The 18,236-nt window shown below is 46.7% G+C and overlaps 5 non-coding genes and 31 pseudogenes across 5 annotated transcripts; 9 read left to right on the top strand and 27 right to left on the bottom strand.

Annotated features, from left to right (window-relative positions):
- The first annotated feature begins 125 nt into the window (after positions 1-125).
- LOC148246959 (5S ribosomal RNA) lies at positions 126-244 on the top strand (annotated as a pseudogene).
- Positions 245-806: 562 nt separating this feature from the next.
- On the top strand, positions 807-925 carry LOC148246958 (5S ribosomal RNA; annotated as a pseudogene).
- A 196-nt stretch (positions 926-1,121) lies between these two features.
- LOC148246957 (5S ribosomal RNA) lies at positions 1,122-1,240 on the top strand (annotated as a pseudogene).
- A 207-nt stretch (positions 1,241-1,447) lies between these two features.
- Positions 1,448-1,566, top strand: LOC148246956 (5S ribosomal RNA; annotated as a pseudogene).
- Positions 1,567-1,770: 204 nt separating this feature from the next.
- On the top strand, positions 1,771-1,889 carry LOC148246955 (5S ribosomal RNA; annotated as a pseudogene).
- Positions 1,890-2,098: 209 nt separating this feature from the next.
- Positions 2,099-2,217, top strand: LOC148246954 (5S ribosomal RNA; annotated as a pseudogene).
- A 235-nt stretch (positions 2,218-2,452) lies between these two features.
- LOC148246953 (5S ribosomal RNA) lies at positions 2,453-2,571 on the top strand. The gene has a single exon (XR_015815588.1). It is a non-coding gene; the product is annotated as a 5S ribosomal RNA (ribosomal RNA).
- Positions 2,572-3,131: 560 nt separating this feature from the next.
- On the top strand, positions 3,132-3,250 carry LOC148246952 (5S ribosomal RNA; annotated as a pseudogene).
- A 6-nt stretch (positions 3,251-3,256) lies between these two features.
- LOC148246951 (5S ribosomal RNA) lies at positions 3,257-3,375 on the top strand (annotated as a pseudogene).
- A 454-nt stretch (positions 3,376-3,829) lies between these two features.
- LOC148246950 (5S ribosomal RNA) lies at positions 3,830-3,948 on the bottom strand (annotated as a pseudogene).
- Positions 3,949-4,152: 204 nt separating this feature from the next.
- LOC148246949 (5S ribosomal RNA) lies at positions 4,153-4,270 on the bottom strand (annotated as a pseudogene).
- A 563-nt stretch (positions 4,271-4,833) lies between these two features.
- On the bottom strand, positions 4,834-4,952 carry LOC148246948 (5S ribosomal RNA; annotated as a pseudogene).
- A 209-nt stretch (positions 4,953-5,161) lies between these two features.
- LOC148246947 (5S ribosomal RNA) lies at positions 5,162-5,280 on the bottom strand (annotated as a pseudogene).
- An 885-nt stretch (positions 5,281-6,165) lies between these two features.
- LOC148246946 (5S ribosomal RNA) lies at positions 6,166-6,284 on the bottom strand (annotated as a pseudogene).
- An 879-nt stretch (positions 6,285-7,163) lies between these two features.
- Positions 7,164-7,282, bottom strand: LOC148246945 (5S ribosomal RNA). The gene has a single exon (XR_015815676.1). It is a non-coding gene; the product is annotated as a 5S ribosomal RNA (ribosomal RNA).
- Positions 7,283-7,843: 561 nt separating this feature from the next.
- On the bottom strand, positions 7,844-7,962 carry LOC148246944 (5S ribosomal RNA; annotated as a pseudogene).
- A 205-nt stretch (positions 7,963-8,167) lies between these two features.
- LOC148246943 (5S ribosomal RNA) lies at positions 8,168-8,285 on the bottom strand (annotated as a pseudogene).
- Positions 8,286-8,844: 559 nt separating this feature from the next.
- On the bottom strand, positions 8,845-8,963 carry LOC148246942 (5S ribosomal RNA; annotated as a pseudogene).
- Positions 8,964-9,169: 206 nt separating this feature from the next.
- LOC148246941 (5S ribosomal RNA) lies at positions 9,170-9,288 on the bottom strand (annotated as a pseudogene).
- A 206-nt stretch (positions 9,289-9,494) lies between these two features.
- Positions 9,495-9,613, bottom strand: LOC148246940 (5S ribosomal RNA). Its single transcript, XR_015815364.1, has one exon. It is a non-coding gene; the product is annotated as a 5S ribosomal RNA (ribosomal RNA).
- A 560-nt stretch (positions 9,614-10,173) lies between these two features.
- LOC148246939 (5S ribosomal RNA) lies at positions 10,174-10,292 on the bottom strand (annotated as a pseudogene).
- Positions 10,293-10,497: 205 nt separating this feature from the next.
- LOC148246938 (5S ribosomal RNA) lies at positions 10,498-10,616 on the bottom strand (annotated as a pseudogene).
- Positions 10,617-11,176: 560 nt separating this feature from the next.
- Positions 11,177-11,295, bottom strand: LOC148246937 (5S ribosomal RNA; annotated as a pseudogene).
- Positions 11,296-11,827: 532 nt separating this feature from the next.
- LOC148246936 (5S ribosomal RNA) lies at positions 11,828-11,946 on the bottom strand. Its single transcript, XR_015814928.1, has one exon. It is a non-coding gene; the product is annotated as a 5S ribosomal RNA (ribosomal RNA).
- Positions 11,947-12,152: 206 nt separating this feature from the next.
- Positions 12,153-12,271, bottom strand: LOC148246935 (5S ribosomal RNA). The gene has a single exon (XR_015814503.1). It is a non-coding gene; the product is annotated as a 5S ribosomal RNA (ribosomal RNA).
- Positions 12,272-12,837: 566 nt separating this feature from the next.
- LOC148246934 (5S ribosomal RNA) lies at positions 12,838-12,956 on the bottom strand (annotated as a pseudogene).
- A 203-nt stretch (positions 12,957-13,159) lies between these two features.
- On the bottom strand, positions 13,160-13,277 carry LOC148246933 (5S ribosomal RNA; annotated as a pseudogene).
- Positions 13,278-13,836: 559 nt separating this feature from the next.
- On the bottom strand, positions 13,837-13,955 carry LOC148246932 (5S ribosomal RNA; annotated as a pseudogene).
- A 205-nt stretch (positions 13,956-14,160) lies between these two features.
- LOC148246931 (5S ribosomal RNA) lies at positions 14,161-14,279 on the bottom strand (annotated as a pseudogene).
- Positions 14,280-14,488: 209 nt separating this feature from the next.
- On the bottom strand, positions 14,489-14,607 carry LOC148246930 (5S ribosomal RNA; annotated as a pseudogene).
- Positions 14,608-14,811: 204 nt separating this feature from the next.
- LOC148246929 (5S ribosomal RNA) lies at positions 14,812-14,929 on the bottom strand (annotated as a pseudogene).
- A 950-nt stretch (positions 14,930-15,879) lies between these two features.
- Positions 15,880-15,998, bottom strand: LOC148246928 (5S ribosomal RNA; annotated as a pseudogene).
- Positions 15,999-16,204: 206 nt separating this feature from the next.
- LOC148246927 (5S ribosomal RNA) lies at positions 16,205-16,323 on the bottom strand (annotated as a pseudogene).
- A 239-nt stretch (positions 16,324-16,562) lies between these two features.
- LOC148246926 (5S ribosomal RNA) lies at positions 16,563-16,681 on the bottom strand (annotated as a pseudogene).
- Positions 16,682-16,890: 209 nt separating this feature from the next.
- LOC148246925 (5S ribosomal RNA) lies at positions 16,891-17,009 on the bottom strand (annotated as a pseudogene).
- Positions 17,010-17,570: 561 nt separating this feature from the next.
- On the bottom strand, positions 17,571-17,688 carry LOC148246924 (5S ribosomal RNA; annotated as a pseudogene).
- Positions 17,689-18,236: the final 548 nt, after the last annotated feature.

Raw genomic sequence — 18,236 nt, 5'->3', positions numbered from 1 at the left:
CGCTTTTGCATTTTACTTGATATTTAAACGAGAACGAGAGGTGCAGAGTGCACGCAGAAGGAAACAAATGACGGGAGGGGGAAGAAAGGAGAAGGAGTTTATGTATTTGCAGCGAAAAATTAAACAGGTTTGATCATACCAGCAATAATTCACCGGATCTCATCAGAACTCCGCAGTTAAGTGTGCTTGGGCGAGAGTAGTACTCGGATGGGTGACCTCTTGGGAAGTCCTCGTGCCGCGCTAATTTTTTTTTCAGACGGGTCGTTCGACGTTACGCACGAATAGAACTAGGGTCCACTGGTTTATACGCAAATATGAGTCAAGAAGCAGGGGCATTTTAATCGATATTAAGACGAGAAAGAGAGATGCAGAGTGCACGCACAAGGAAACAAATGACGGGAGGGGGGATGGAGGGAGAAAAAGTGTATGTATTTGCAGCGCAGAACGAAACAGGAGCAATCATACCAGCACCAATGCAACGGATTCTATCAGAACTCCGCAAGTTAAGCGTGCTTGGGCGAGAATAGCACTAGGATGGGTGACTTCCTGCGAAGTCCTTATATTTCACCCATTTTCTTAGGAAGTCCTCGTGTTGTACCTATTTTTTTGCAGATGATTCTTTCGACGATACGCGCGACTTGAATTATGGTCCACAGGTTTATTAGCAAATGTGAGTCACGGCACCGTAGCATTTTACTTGACATTAGAACGAGCACGGGAGGTGCAGTGCGCACGCACAAGGAAACAAATGACGGGAGGGGGAAGAAAGGAGAAGGACTTTATGTATTTGCAGTGCAAAATTAAACGGGTGCGATCATACCAGCACTAATGCACCGGATCCCATCAGAACTCCGCAGTTAAGTGAGTTTGGGCGAGAGTAGTACTCGGATGGGTGACCTCCTGGGAAGTCCTCGTGTCACACCAATTTTTTTTCAAACGGGTCGTTCGACGTTACGCGCGACTGGAACTAGGGTCCGCTGGTTTATACATAAATGTGAGTCAAGAATCAGGGGCATTTTAATCGATATTAGAACGAGAAAGAGAGGTGCAGTGTAAACGCACAAGGAAACAAATGATGGGAGGGAAGAAGGAGTGTATGTATTTTCAGCACGAAATTAAACAGGTGCGGTCACACCAGCACAAAAGCACCGGATCCCATCAGAACTCCGCAGTTAAGTGTGCTTTCCCGAAAGTAGTACAATGATGGGTTACCTCCTGGGAAGTTCTCGTGTTGCACCCATTTTTTTTTTCAGATGTGCCGTTCGACGTTACGCGCGACTTGAATTATGGTCCTCAGGTTTATTCGCAAATGTGAGTCACGGCGCCGTGGCATTTTACTTGATATTAGAACGGGAACAGGAGGTGCAGTGCGCACGCACAAGGAAACAAATGACGGGAGAGGGAAGAAAGGGGAATGAGTTTATGTATTTGCAGCGCGAAATAAAATAGTTGCGATCATACCAGCACTAATACACCGAATCCCATTAGAACTCCGCAGTGAAGTGTGCTCGGGCGAGATTAGTACTCGGATGGGTGACCTCCTGGGAAGTCCTCGTGTCGCACAAGTTTTTTTTCAGATGGGTCGTTCGAAGTTACCCGCGTCTGGAATTAGGGTCCGCTGGTTTATCCGCAAATGTGAGTCAAGAAGCAGGGGCATTTTAATCGATATTAGAACAAGAATGAGAGGTGAAGTGTGAACGCACAAGGAAACAAATGATGGGAGGGGGGGAGGGAAGAAGGAGTGTATGTATTTTTAGCACGAAATTAAACAGGTGCGGTCACACCAGCACAAATGCACCGGATCCCATCAGAACTCCGCAGTTAAGTGTGCTTTGGCGAAAGTAGTACAATGATGGGTTACCTCCTGGGATGTTCTCGTGTTGCACCCATTTTCTTTTTTTCAGATGTGCCGTTCAACGTTGCGCGCGACTTTAATTATGGTCCGCAGATTTATTCGCAAATGTGAGTCACGGCGCCGTGACATTTTACTTGATATTTGAGCGGGAACGAAAGGTGCAGTGCGCACGCACAAGGAAACAAATGACGGGAGGGGGAAGAAAGGAGAAGGAGTTTATGTATTTGCAGCTTGAAATTAAACAGGTGCGATCATACCAGCACTAATGCACCGGATCCCATCAGAACTCCGCAGTTAAGTGTGCTTGGGCGATAGTAGTACTCGGATGGGTGACCTCCAGCGAAGTTCTTATATTTCACCCATTTTCTTAGGAAGTCCTCGTGTTGCACCCATTTTTTTGCAGATTATTCTTTCGACGATACGCGCGACTTGAATTATGGTCCTCAGATTTATTCGCAAATGTGAGTCATGGCACCGTAGCATTTTACTTGATATTAGAACGAGCACGGTTGGTGCAGTGCGCACGCACAAGGAAACAAATGACGGGAGGGGGAAGAAAGGAGAAGGAGTTTATGTATTTGCAGCGCGAAATTAAACGGGTGCGATCATACCAGCACTAATGCACCGGATCCCCTCAGAACTCCGCAGTTAAGTGTGCTTGGGCGCGAGTAGTACTCGGATGGGTGATCTCCTGGGAAGTCCTCGTGTCGCACCAATTTTTTTTCAGACGGGTCGTTCAACGTTACGCGCGACTGGAACTTGGGTCCGCTTGTTTATACGCAAATGTGAGTCAAGAAGCAGGGGCATTTTTAATCGATATTAGAACGAGAAGGAGAGATGCAGTGTGAACGCACAAGGAAACAATTGATGGGAGGGGGAGGGAACGAGAAGGAGTGTATGTATTTTCAGCACGAAATGAAACAGGTGCAATCATACCAGCACTAATGCAACGGATTCTATCAGAACTCCGTAGGTAAAGGTGCTTGGGCGAGAGTAGTACTAGCATGGGTTACCTCATGCGAAGTCCTTATATTTCACCCATTTTCTTGTGAAGTCCTCGTGTTGCACCCATTTTTTTGCAGATGATTCTTTCGACGTTACGCGCGACTTGTATTATGGTCCTCAGGTTTGTTTGCAAATGTGAGTCATGGCGCTGTAGCATTTTACTTGATATTAGAACGAGAACGGGAGGTGCAGTGCGCACGCACAAGGAAACAAATGATGGGAGGGGGTAGAAAGGGGAATGAGTTTATGTATTTGCAGCGCAAGATTAAACAGGTGCGATCATACCAGCACTAATGCACCGAATCCCATCAGAACTCCGCTGTTAAGCGTGCTTGGGCGAGATTAGTACTCGATTGGGTGACCTCCTGGGAAGTCCTCGTGTCGCACAAATTAAACAGGTGCGATCTTACCAGCACTAAAGCCCCGGATCCCATCAGAACTCCGCAGTTAAGTTTGCTTGGGCGAGAGTAGTACTCGGATGGGTGACCAATTGGGAAGCCCTCGTGTTGCACCTATTTTTTTTCGGATGGGTTTTTCGACGTTACGCGCGAATGGAATTATAAACCGCTGGTTCATTTGCAAAGGTGAGTCACGGTGCAGGGGCATATTACTTGATATTAGAATGAGAAAGAGAGATGCAGAGTGCACGCACAAGGAAACAAATGACGGGAGAAGGGATGGAAGGAGAAAGAGTGTGTATTTGCAGTGCAGAATGAAACATGAGGGATCATACCAGCACTAATGCAACAGATTCTATCAGAACTCCGCAGTTAAGGGTGCTTGGGCGAGAGTAGTACTCGGATGGGTGACCACTTCGAAAGTCCTCGTGTTGCACCCATTTTCTTGGGAGTTCCTCGTGTTGCACCCATCTTTTTGTAGATGATTCTTTCGACGTTACACGCGACTTGATTTTTGGTCCGCAGGTTTATTCGCGCGTAACATCGAACGACACATCTGAAAAAAAGAAAATGGGTGCAACATGAGAACTTCCCAGGAGGTAACCCATCATTGTACTACTTTCGCCAAAGCACACTTAACTGTAGAGTTCTGATGGGATCCGGTGCATTTGTGCTGGTGTGACCGCACCTGTTTAATTTCGTGCTGAAAATACATACACTCCTTGTTCCCTCCCCCCCTCCAATCATTTGTTTCCTTGTGCGTTCACACTGTATCTCTCATTCTCGTTTTAATATCGATTAAAATGCCCCTGATTCTTGACTCACATTTGCATATAAACCAACAGACCATAGTTCCAATCGCGCGTAACGTCGAACGACCCATCTGAAAAAAAATTGTTGCAATACGAGGACTTCCCAAGAGGTCACCCATCCGAGTACTACTCTCGCCCAAGCACGCTTAACTGCAGAGTTCTGATGGGATCCAGTGCATTAGTGCTGGTATGATGCCACTTGTTTAATTTTGCGCTTCAAATACATACACTCCCTCTCTTTTCTTCCTCCTCTCGTCATTTGTTTCCTTTTGCGTGCGCACTGCACCTCCCGTACTCGTTCCAATATCAAGTAAAATGCCACGGCACCGTGACTCACATTTGCGAATAAACCTGAGGACAATAATTCAAGTCGCGCGTATCGTTGAAAGAATCATCTGCAAAAAAATGGGTGCAACACGAGGACTTCCTAAGAAAATGGGTGAAATATAAGGACTTCACAGGAAGTCACCCATCCTAGTGCTACTCTCGCCCAAGCACCCTTAACTTGCGGAGTTCTGATAGAATCCGTTGCATTGGTGCTGGTATGATTGCTCATGTTTCATTCTGCGCTGCAAATACGTACATTTTTTCTCCCTCCATCCCCCCTCCCGTCATTTGTTTCGTTGTGCGTGCACTCTGCATCCCTCTTTCTCGTTCTAATATCGATTAAAATGCCCCTGCTTCTTGACGCACATTTGCGTATAAACCAGTGGACCCAAGTTGCAATCGCACGTAACGTCGAACGACCCGTCTGAAAAAAAAATTAGTACGACACGAGGACTTCCCAAGAGGTCACCCATCCGAGTACTACTCTCGCCCAAGCAAACTTAACTGCGGAGTTCTGATGGGATCCGGTGCATTAGTGATGGTATGATCGCACCTGTTTAATTTCGCGCTGCAAATACATAAACTCCTTCTCCTTTCTTCCCCCTCCCGTCATTTGTTTCCTTGTGCGTGCGCACTGCACCTCTCGTTCTCGTTCAAATATCAGGTAAAATGCCACGGCGCCGTGACTAACTTTTGCGAATAAATCTGCGGACCATAATTAAAGTCGCGCGTAACGTCGAATGGCACATCCGAAAAAAAGAAAATGGGTGCAACACGAGAACCTCCCAAGAGGTAACCCATCTTTGTACTACTATCGCCCAAGTACACTTAACTGTGGAGTTTTGATGGGATCCGGTGCATTTGTGCTGGTGTGACCGCACCTGTTTAATTTCGTGCTGAAAATACATACACTCCTTCTTCCCTACCCCCCTCCCAACATTTGTTTCCTTGTGCGTTCACACTGCACCTCTCCTTCTCGTTCTAATATCGATTAAAATGCCCCTGATTCTTGACTCACATTTGCGTATAAACCAGCGGACCATAGTTCCAGTCGCGCGTAACGTTGAACGACCCATCTAAAAAAAATTGTTGCGATACGAGGACTTCCCAAGAGGTCACCCATCCGAGTACTACTCTCGCCAAAGCATACTTAACTGCAGAGTTCTGATAGGATCCAGTGCATTAGTGCTGGTATGATGCCACTTGTTTAATTTTGCGCTGCAAATACATAAACTCCTTCTCCTTTCTTTCCCCTCTCGTCATTTGTTTCCTTGTGCGTGAGCACTGCACCTCCCGTTCTCGTTCTAATATCAAGTAAAATGCTACAGCGCCGTGACTCACATTTGCGAATAAACCTGAGGACCATAATACAAGTCGCGCGTAACGTCGAAAGAATCATCTGCAAAAAAATGGGTGCAACACGAGGACTTCACAAGAAAATTGGTCAAATATAAGGACTTCGCAGGAGGTAACCCATGCTAGTACTACTCTCGCCCAAGCACCCTTACCTACGGAGTTCTGATAGAATCCGTTGCATTAGTGCTGGTATGATCGCACCTGTTTCATTTCGCGCTGCAAATACATACACTCCTTCTCCTTTCTTCCCCCTCCCGTCATTTGTTTCCTTGTGCGTGCGCACTGCACCTCTCGTTCTCGTTCAAATATCAAGTCAAATACCACGGCGCCGTGACTCACATTTGCGAATAGATCTGCGGACCATAATTAAAGTTGCGCGTAACGTCGAACGGCACATCTGAAAAAAAGAAAATGGGTGCAACACGAGAACTTCCCAGGAGGTAACCCATCATTGTACTACTTTCGCCACAACACACTTAACTGCAGAGTTCTGATGGGATCCGGTGCATTTGTGCCAGTGTGACCGCACCTGTTTAATTTCGTGCCGAAAATACATACACTCCTTCTTCCCTTCCCCCTCCCATCATTTGTTTCCTTGTGCGTTCACACTACACCTCTCCTTCTCGTTCTAATATCGATTAAAATGCCCCTGATTCTTGACTCACATTTGCGTATAAACCGGACCATAGTTTCAGTCGCGCGTAACGTCGAACGACCCATCTGAAAAAAAATTGTCGTGATACGAGGACTTTCCAAGAGGTCACCCATCCGAGTATTACTCTCGCCCAAGTACACTTAACTGCAGAGTTCTGATGGGATCCAGTGCATTAGTGCGGGTATGATGCCACTTGTTTAATTTTTCGCTTCAAATACATACACTCTTTCTCTTTTCTTCCTCCTCTCGTCATTTGTTTCCTTGTGCGTGCGCACTGCACCTCCCGTACTCCTTCTAATATCAAGTAAAATGCCACGGCCTCGTCACTCACATTTGCGAATAAACCTGCGGACCATAAATCAAGTCGCCCGTAACGTCGAAAGAATCATCTGCAAAAAGATGGGTGCAACACGAGGACCTCCCAAGAAAATGGGTGAAATATAAGGACTTCGCAGGAGGTCACCCATCTGAGTACTTTTCTCGCTCAAGCACCCTTAACTGCGGAATTCTGATAGAATCCGTTGCATTAGTGCTGGTATGATCCCTCATGTTTAATTCCGTACTGCAAATACATACATTCTTTCTCATTCCATCCCCCCTCCCGTCATTTGTTTTCTTGTGCGTGCACTCTGCATCTCTTTTTCTCGTTCTAATATCAAGTAATATGCCCCGGCACCGTGACTCACCTTTGTAAATGAACCAGCGGTTTATAATTCCATTCATGCGTAACGTCCAACAACCCATCTGAAAAAAAATAGGTGCAACACGAGGGCTTCCCAGGTGGTCACCCATCCGAGTACTACCCTCGCCCAAGCACACTTAACTGCGGAGTTCTGATGGGATCCGGAGCTTTAGTGCTGGTATGATCGCACCTGTTTAATTTTCCGCTGTAAATACATACACTCCTTCTCCTTTCTTCCCCCTCCCGTCATTTGTTTCCTTGTGCGTTCACACTTCACCTCTCATTCTCGTTCTAATAGCGATTAAAATGCCCCTACTTCTTGACTCACATTTGCGTATAAACCAGCGGACCCTAGTTCCAGACGAGTGTAACGTCGAAAGAATCATCTCCAAAAAGATGGGTGCAACACGAGGACCTCCCAAGAAATTGGGTGAAATATAAGGACTTCGCAGGAGGTCACCCATCCGAGTACTTTTCTCGCCCAAGCACCCTTAACTGCGGAGTTCTGATAGAATCCGTTGCATTAGTGCTGGTATGATCCCTCATGTATCATTCTGCACTGCAAATACATACACTCTTTCTCCTCCCATACTCCCTCCCGTCATTTGTTTCCTTTTGCGTGCACTCTGCATCTCTCTTTCTCGTTCTAATATCAAGTAATATGCCCCGGTACCGTGACTCACCTTTGCAAATGAACCTGCGATTTATAATTCCATTCACGCGTAACGTCGAACAACCCATCCGAAAAAAAAATAGGTCCAACACGAGGGCTTCCCAGGTGGACACCCATCCGAGTACTACTCTCGCCCAAGCACACTTAACTGCGGAGTTCTGATGGGATCCGGAGCTTTAGTGCTGGTATGATCGCACCTGTTTAATTTCGCGCTGCAAATACATACACTCCTTCTCCTTTCTTCCCCCTCCCATCATTTGTTTCCATGTGCGTTCACACTTTACCTCTCATTCTCGTTCTAATTTCGATTAAAATGCCCCTGCTTCTCGACTCACATTTGCGTATAAACCAGCGGACCCTAGTTCCAGACACGCGTAACGTCGAACGACCCGTCTGAAAAAAAATTGGTGCGACACGAGGACTTCCCAGGAGGTCAACCATCCGAGTACTAATCTCGCCAAACACACTTAACTGCGGAGCTCTGATGGGATCCGGGGCTTTAGTGCTGGTATGATCGCACCTGTTTAGTTTCGCGCTGCAAATATATACACTCCTTCTCCTTTCTTCCCCCTCCCGTCATTTGTTTCCTTGTGCGTTCACACTTCACCTCTCATTCTCGTTCGAATATCGATTAAAATGCCCCTGCTTCTTGACTCACATTTGCGTAAAAACCAGCGGACCCTAGTTCCAGACGAGCGTAACGTCGAACGACCCGTCTGAAAAAAAATTGGTGCGACACGAGGACTTCACAAGAAAATGGGTGAAATATATGCACTTCGCAGGAGGTAACCCATGCTAGTACTACTCTCGCCCAAGCACCCTTACCTACGGAGTTCTGATAGAATCTGTTGCATTAGTGCTGGTATGATCGCACCTGTTTCATTTCGTGCTGAAAATACATACACTCATTCTCCTTCCCTCCCCCTCCCATAATTTGTTTCCTTGTGCGTTCACACTGCACCTCTCCTTCTCGTTCTAATATCGATTAAAATGCCCCTTCTTTTTGACTCACATTTGCGTATAAACCAGCGGACCCTAGTTCAAGTCGCGCGTAACGTCGAACGACCCGTCTGAAAAAAAATTATTGCGACACGAGGACTTCCCAGGAGGTCACCCATCCGAGTACCACTCTCGCCCAAGCACACTTAACTGCGGAATTTTGATGGGATCCGGTGCATTAGTGCTGGTATGATCGCACCTGTTTAATTTCGCGCTGCAAATACATACACTGCTTCTCTTTTCTTCCCCCTCCCGTCATTTGTTTCCTTGTGCGTGCGCACTGCACCTCTCGTTCTCGTATAAATATCAAGTAAAATGCCACGGCGCAGTGACTCACATTTTCAAATAAATCTGCGGACTATAATTAAAGTCACGCGTAACGTCGAATGGCACATCTGAAAAAAAAATTGGTGCAACACGAGAACTTCCCAGAAGGTAACCCATCCTTATACTACTTTCGCCAAAGCACACTTAACTGCGGAGTTCTGATGGGATCCGAAGTATTTGTGCTGGTGTGATAGCACCTGTTTAATTTCGTGCTGAAAATAAAAACACTCCTTCTCCTTCCCTCCCCCCTCCCAACATTTGTTTCCTTGTGCGTTCACACTGCACCTCTTTTTCTCGTTCTAATATCGATTAATATGCCCCTGATTCTTGACTCACATTTGCGTATAAACAAGTGGACCATAGTTCCAGTTGCGCGTAACGTCGAACGACCCGTCTGAAAAAAAATTATTGCGACACGAGGACTTCCCAGGAGGTCACCCATCCGAGTACCACTCTCGCCCAAGCACACTTAACTGCGGAGTTCTGATGGGATCCGGTGCATTAGTGCTGGTATGATCGCACCTGTTTAATTTCGCGCTGCAAATACATACACTCCTTCTCTTTTCTTCCTCCTCCCGTCATTTGTTTCCTTGTGCGTGCGCACTGCACCTCCCGTACTCGTTCTAATATCAAGTATAATGCCACGGCGCCGTGACTCACATTTGCGAATAAACCTGCGGACCATAAATCAAGTCGCGCGTAACGTCGAAAGAATCATCTGCAAAAAGATGGGTGCAACACGAAGACCTCCCAAGAAAATGGGTGAAATATAAGGACTTTGCAGGAGGTCACCCATCCGAGTACTTTTCTCGCCCAAGCACCCTTAACTGCGGAGTTCTGATAGAATCCATTGCATTAGTGCTGGTATGATCCCTCATGTTTCATTCTGCACTGCAAATACACACACTCTTTCTCCTCCCATCCCCCCTCCCGTCATTTATTTCCTTGTGCGTGCACTCTGCATCTCTTTTTCTCATTCTAATATCAAGTAATATGCCCCGGCACCGTGACTCACCTTTGCAAATGAACCAGCGGTTTATAATTCCATTCGCGCGTAACGTCGAACAACCCATCCGAAAAAAAATAGGTGCAACACTAGGGCTTCCCAAGTTGTCACACATCCGAGTACTGCGCTCGCCCAAGCACAATTAACTGCGGAGTTCTGATGGGATCCGGAGCTTTAGTGCTGGTAAGATCGCACCTGTTTAATTTTGCGCAGCAAATACATACACTCCTTCTCCTTTCTTCCCCCTCCCGTCATTTGTTTCCTTGTGCGTTCACACTTCACCTCTCATTTTCGTTCTAATATCGATTAAAATGCCCCTGCTTCTTGACTCACATTTGCGTATAAACCAGCGGACCCTAGTTCCAGACGCGCGTAACGTCGAAAGACCCGTCTGAAAAAAAATTGTTGCGACACGAGGACTTCCTAGGAGGTCACCCATCCGAGTACTACTCTCGCCCAAGCACACTTGACTGCGGAGGTCTGATGGGATCCGGTGCATTAGTGATGGTATGATCGCACCTGTTTAATTTTGCGCTGCAAATACATACACTCCTTCTCTTTTCTTCCCCCTCCCGTCATTTGTTTCCTTGTGCGTGCGCACTACACCTCCCGTACCCGTTCTAATATCAAGTAAAATGCCACGGCGCCGTGACTCACATTTGCGAATAAACTTGCGGACCATAAATCAAGTCGCGCGTAACGTCGAAAGAATCATCTGCAAAAAGATGGGTGCAACACGAGGACCTCCCAAGAAAATGGGTGAAATATAAGGACTTCGCAGGAGGTCACCCATCCGAGTACTTTTCTCGCCCAAGCACCCTTAACTGCGGAGTTCTGATAGAATCCGTTGCATTAGTGCTGGTATGATCCCTCATGTTTCATTCTGCACTGCAAATACATACACTCTTTCTCCTCTCATCCCCCCTCCCGTCATTTGTTTCCTTGTGCGTGCACTCTGCATCTCTCTTTCTCGTTCTAATATCAAGTAATATGCCCCGGCACCGTGACTCACCTTTGAAAATGAACCAGCGGTTTATAATTACAGTCGTGCGTAACGTCGAACAACCCATCCGAAAAACAATAGCTGCAACACGAGGGCTTCCCAGGTGGTCACCGATCCGAGTACTACTCTCCCCCAAGCACACTTAACTGCGGAGTTCTGATGGGATCCGGGGCTGTAGTGCTGGTATGATAGCACCTATTTAATTTCGCGCTGCAAATACATACACTCCTTCTCCTTTCTTCCCCCCCCCCCTTTGTTTCCTTGTGCGTGCGCACTGCACCTCTCGTTCTCGTTCAAATATCAAGAAAAATGCCACAGCGCCGTGACCCACATTTGCGAATAAATCTGCGGACCATAATTAAAGTCGCGTGTAACGTCGAATGGCACATCTGAAAAAAAGAAAATGGGTGCAACACGAGAACTTCCAAGGAGGTAACCCATCATTGTACTACTTTCACCAAAGCTCACTTAACTGCGGAGTTCTGATGGGATCCGGTGCATTAGTGCTGGTCTGATCCCTCATGTGTCATTCCACACTGCAAATACATACATTCTTTCTCATTCCATCCCCCCTCCCGTCATTTGTTTTCTTGTGCGTGCACTCTGCATCTCTCTTTCTCGTTCTAATATCAAGTAATATGCCCCAGCACCGTGACTCACCTTTGCAAATGAACCAGCGGTTTATAATTCCATTCGCGCGTAACGTCGAACAACCCATCCGAAAAAAAATAGGTGCAACACGAGGGCTTCCCAGGTGGTCACCCATCCGAGTACTACCCTCGCCCATGCACACTTAACTGCAGAGTTCTGATAGGATCCGGAGCTTTAGTGCTGGTATGATCGCACCTGTTTAATTTTCTGCTGTAAATACATACACTCCTTCTCCTTTCTTCCCCCTCCCGTCATTTGTTTCCTTGTGCGTTCACACTTCACCTCTCATTCTCATTCTAATAGCGATTAAAATGCCCCTGCTTCTTGACTCACATTTGCGTATAAACCAGCGGACCCTAGTTCCAGACGCGCGTAACGTCGAACGACCCATCTGAAAAAAAAATTAGTGCGACACGAGGACTTCCCGTGAGGTCACCCATCCGAGTACTAATCTCGCCCAAGCACACTTAACTGCGGAGTTCTGATGGGATCCGGTGCATTAGTGCTGGTATGATCGCACAGGTTTAATTTTGCGCTGCAAATACATAAACTCCGTCTCCTTTCTTCCCCCTCCCGTCATTTGTTTCCTTGTGCGTGCGCACTGCACCTCTCGTTCTCGTTCAAATATCAAGTAAAATGCCACGGTGCCGTGACTCACATTTGCAAATAAATTTGTGGACCATAATTAAAGTCGCGCGTAGCGTCGAACGACACATCTGAAAAAAAAAAATGGGTGCATCACGAGGACTTCACAAGAAAATGGGTGAAATATAAGGACTTCGCAGGAGATAACCCACGCTAGTACTACTCTCGCCCAAGCACCCTTACCTACGGAGTTTTGATAGAATCTGATGCATTAGTGCTGGTATGATCGCACCTGTTTCATTTTGTGCTGAAAATACATACACTCCTTCTCCTTCCCTCCCCCTCCCATCAATTGTTTCCTTGTGCGTTCACACTGCACCTCTCCTTCTCGTTCAAATATCAAGTAAAATGCCACGACGCCGTGCCTCACACTTGCGAATAAATCTGCGGACCATAATTATACTCGCGCGTAACGTCGAACGGCACATCTGAAAAAAAGAAAATGGGTGTAACACGAGAACCTCCCAGGAGGTAACCCATCTTTGTACTACTTTCGCCAAAGCACACTTAACTGCAGAGTTCTGATGGGATCCGGTGCATTTGTGCTGGTGTGACCGCACCTGTTTAATTTCGTGCGGAAAATACATACACTCCTTCTTCCCTCCCCCCTCCCATCATTTGTTTCCTTGTGCGTTCACACTGCACCTTTCCTTCTCATTCTAATATCAATGAAAATGCCCCTGATTCTTGACTCACATTTGCGTATAAACCAGCGGACCATAGTTCCAGTCGCGCGTAACGTCGAACGACCCATCTGAAAAAAAATTGTTGCGATACGAGAACTTCCCAAGAGGTCACCCATCCGAGAACTACTCTCGCCCAAGCACACTTAACTGCAGAGTTCTGATGGGATCAAGTGCATTAGTGCTGGTATGATGCCACTTGTTTAATTTTGCGCTTCAAATACACACACTCCTTCTCTTTTGTTCCTCATCCCGTCATTTGTTTCCTTGTCGTGCGCACTGCACCTCCCGTACTCGTTCTAATATCAAGTAAATGCCACGGCGCCGTGACTCACCTTTGCAAATGAACTAGCGGTTTATAATGCCATTCGCGCGTAACGTCGAAAGAATCATCTCCAAAAAGATGGGTGCAACACGAGGACCTCCCAAGAAAATGGGTGAAATATAAGGACTTCGCAGGAGGTCACCCATCCGAGTACTTTTCTTGCCCAAGCACCCTTAACTGCGGAGTTCTGATAGAATCCGTTGCATTAGTGCTGGTATGATCCCTCATGTTTCATTCTGCACTGCAAATACATACACTCTTTCTTCTTCCATCCCTCGTCCCGTCATTTGTTTCCTTGTGCGTGCGCACTGCACCTCTCGTTCTCGTTCAAATATCAAGTAAAATGCCACGGCGCCGTGACTCACCTTTACAAATAAACCAGCGGTTTATAATTCCATTCGCGCGTAACGTCGAACAACCTATCCGAAAAAAAATAGGTGCAACACGAGGGCTTCCCAAGTAGTCACCCATCCGAGTACTACTCTCGCCCAAGCACACTTAACAGCGGAGTTCTGATGGGATCCGGGGCTTTAGTGTTGGTATGATCGCACCTTTTTAAATTCGCGCTGCAAATACATACACTCCTTCTCCTTTCTTCCCCCTCCCGTCATTTGTTTCCTTGTGCATTCACACTTCACCTCTCATTCTCGTTCTAATATCGATTAAAATGTCCCTGCTTCTTGACTCACATTTGCGTATAAACCAGCGGACCCTAGTTCCAAACGCGCGTAACGTCGAAAGACCCGTCTCAAAAAAAATTGGTGCGACACGAGGATTTCCCAGGAGGTCACCCATCCGAGTACTAATCTCGCCCAAGCACACTTCACTGCGGAGTTCTGATGGCATCTGGTGCATTAGTGCTGGTATGATCGCACCTATTTAATTTCGCGCTGCAAATACATAAATTCCTTCTCCTTTCTTCCCCCTCCCGTCATTTGTTTCCTTGTGCGTGCGCACTGCACCTCTCGTTCCCGTTCAAATATCAAGTACAACGCCACGACGCCGTGACTCACATTTGCGAATCAATCTGCGGACCATAATTAAAGTCGCGCGTAACGTCGAATGGCGCATCTGAAAAAAAGAAAATGGGTGCAACACGAGAACTTCCCAGGAGGTAACCCATCATTGTACTACTTTCGCCAAAGCACACTTAACTGCGGAGTTCTGATGGGATCCGGTGCATTTGTGCTGGTGTGACCGCGCCTGTTTAATTTCGTGCTGAAAATACATTCACTCCTTCTTCCCTCCCCCCCTCCCATCATTTGTTTCCTTGTGCGTTCACACTGCACCTCTCCTTCTCGTTCTAACATCGATGAAAATGCCCCTGATTCTTGACTCACATTTGCGTATAAACCAGCAGACCATAGTTCCAGTCGCGAGTAACGTCGAACGACCCATCTGAAAAAAAATTGTTGCGATACGAGAACTTCCCAAGAGGTCACCCATCCGAGTACTACTCTCGCCCAAGCACACTTAACTGCAGAGTTCTGATGGGATCAAGTGCATTAGTGCTGGTATGATGCCACTTGTTTAATTTTGCGCTTCAAATACATACACTCCTTCTCTATTCTTCCTCCTCCCGTCATTTGTTTCCTTGTGCGTTCGCACTGCACCTCCCGTACTCGTTCTAATATTAAGTAAAATGCCACGGCGCCGTGACTCACCTTTGCAAATGAACCAGCGGTTTATAATTCTATTCGCGCGTAACGTCGAAAGAATCATCTGCAAAAAGATGGGTACAACACGAGGACCTCCCAAGAAAATGGGTGAAATATAAGGACTTCGCAGGAGGTCACCCATCCGAGTACTTTTCTCGCCCAAGCACCCTTAACTGCGGAGTTCTGATAGAATCCGTTGCATTAGTGCTGGTATGATCCCTCATGTTTCATTCTGCACTGCAAATACATACACTGTTTCTCCTCCCATCCCCCGTCCCGTCATTTGTTTCCTTGTGCGTGCGCACTGCACCTCTCGTTCTCGTTCAAATATCAAGTAAAATGCCACGGCGCCGTGACTCACATTTGCGAATAAACCTGCGGACCATAAATCAAGCCGCGCGTAACGTCGAAAGAATCATATGCAAAAAGATGGGTGCAACACGAGGACCTCCCAAGAAAATGGGTGAAATATAAGGACTTCGCAGGAGGTCATCCATCCGAGTACTTTTCTCGCCCAAGCACCCTTAACTGCGGAGTTCTGATAGAATCCGTTGCATTAGTGCTGGTATGATCCCTCATGTTTCATTCTGCACTGCAAATACATACACTCTTTCTCCTTCCATCCCCCCTCCCGTCATTTGTTTCCTTGTGCGTGCGCACTGCACCTCTCGTTCTCGTTCAAATATCAGGTAAAATGCTACAGCGTCGTGACTCACATTTGCGAATAAATCTTCGGACCATAATTAAAGTCGCGCGTAACGTCGAATGGCACATCTGAAAAAAAGAAAATGGGTGCATCACGAGGACTTCACAAGAAAATGGGTGAAATATAAGGGCTTCCCAGGAGGTAACCCATGCTAGTACTACTCTCGCCCAAGCACCCTTACCTGCGGAGTTCTGATGGGATCCGGAGCTTTAGTGCTGGTATGATCGCACCTGTTTAATTTTGCGCTTCAAATACATACACTCTTTCTCTTTTCTTCCCCCTCCCGTCATTTGTTTCCTTGTGTGTTCACACTGCACCTCCCGTACTTCTTCTAATATCAAGTAAAATGCCCCTTCTTCTTGACTCACATTTGCGTATAAACCAGCGGACCCTAGTTCCAGACGCGCGTAACGTCGAACGACCCGTCTGAAAAAAAAATTAGTGCGACACAAGGACTTCCCGTAAGGTCACCCATCCGAGTACTAATCTCGCCCAAGCACACTTAACTGCAGAGTTCTGATGGGATCCGGTGCATTAGTGCTGGTATGATCGCACCGGTTTAATTTCGCGCTGCAAATACATAAACTCCTTCTCCTTTCTTCCCCCTCCCGTCATTTGTTTCCTTGTGCGTGCGCACTGCACCTCTCGTTCTCGTTCAAATATCAAGTAAAATGCCACGGCGCCGTGACTCACATTTGCGAATAAATTTGTGGACTATAATTAAAGTCGCGCGTAACGTCGAACGACACATCTGAAAAAAAGAAAATGGGTGCATCACGAGGACTTCACAAGAAAAAGGGTGAAATATAAGGACTTCGCAGGAGGTAACCCATGCTAGTACTACTCTCGCCCAAGCACCCTTACCTACGGAGTTCTGATAGAATCCGTTGCATTAGTGCTGGTATGATCGCACCTGTTTCATTTCGTGATGAAAATACATACACTCCTTCTCCTTCCCTCCCCCTCCCATCAATTGTTTCCTTATGCGTTCACACTGCACCTCTCTTTCTCGTTCAAATATCAAGTAAAATGCCACGGCGCCGTGACTCACATTTGCGAATAAATCTGCGGACCATAATTAAAGTCGCGCGTAACGTCGAACGGCACATCTGAAAAAAAGAAAATGGGTGTAACACTAGAACTTCCCAGGAGGTAACCCATCATTGTACTAGTTTCGCCAAAGCACACTTAACTGCGGAGTTCTGATGGGATCCGGTGCATTTGTGCTGGTATGATCGCACCCGTTTAATTCCGCGATGCAAATACATAAACTCCTTCTCCTTTCTTCCCCCTCCCGTCATTTGTTTCCTTGTGCGTGCGCACTGCACCTCCCGTGCTCGTTCTAAAATCAAGTAAAATGCTACGGTGCCGTGACTCACATTTGCGAATAAATCTGACGACCATAATTCAAGTCGCACGTATCGTCGAAAGAATCATCTACAAAAAAATGGGTGCAACACGAGAACTTCCTAAGAAAATTGGTGAAATATAAAGACTTTGCAGGAGGTCACCCATCCTACTGCTACTCTCGCCCAAGCACCCTTAACTTGCGGAGTTCTAATAGAATCCGTCGCATTGGTGCTGGTATGATTGCTCATGTTTCATTCTGCGCTGCAAATACATACACTTTTTCTCCCTCCATCCCCCCTCCTGTCATTTGTTTCCTTGTGCGTTCACACTTCACCTCTCCTTCTCGTTCTAATATCGATTAAAATGCCCCTAATTCTTGACTCACATTTGCGTATAAACCAGCGGACCATAGTTCCAGTCGCGCGTAACGACGAACGACCCATCTGAAAAAAAATTGTTGCGATACGAGGACTTCCCAAGAGGTCACCCATCCGAGTACTACACTCGCCCAAGCACACTTAACTGCAGAGTTCTGATGGGATCCAGTGCATTAGTGCTGGTATGATGCCACTTGTTTAATTTTGCGCTTTAAATACATACACTCCTTCTCTTTTCTTCCTCCTCCCATCATTTATTTCCTTGTGCGTGCGCACTGCACCTCCCGTACTCGTTCTAATATCAAGTAAAATGCCAAGGCGCCGTGACTCACATTTGCAAATAAACCTGCGGACCATAAATCAAGCAGCGCGTAACGTCGAAAGAATCATATGCAAAAAGATGGGTGCAACACGAGGACCTCCCAAGAAAATGGGTGAAATATAAGGACTTCGTAGGAGGTCACCCATCCGAGTACTTTTCTCGCCCAAGAACCCTTAACTGCGGAGTTCTGATAGAATCCGTTGCATTAGTGCTGGTATGATCCCTCATGTTTCATTCTGCACTGCAAATACATACACTCTTTCTCCTTCCATCCCCCCTTCCGTCATTTGTTTCCTTGTGCGTGCGCACTGCACCTTTCGTTCTCGTTCAAATATCAGGTAAAATGCCACGGCGCCGTGACTCTCATTTGCGAATAAATCTTCGGACCATAATTAAAGTCGCGCATAACGTTGAATGGCAC

The sequence above is a fragment of the Carica papaya genome, chromosome 8, assembly GCF_054855325.1.
Source record: "Carica papaya isolate Zhongbai chromosome 8, ASM5485532v1, whole genome shotgun sequence".
Classification (NCBI taxonomy): Eukaryota; Viridiplantae; Streptophyta; class Magnoliopsida; order Brassicales; family Caricaceae; genus Carica; species Carica papaya.
This window is presented reverse-complemented; position numbering and strand designations above follow the sequence as displayed.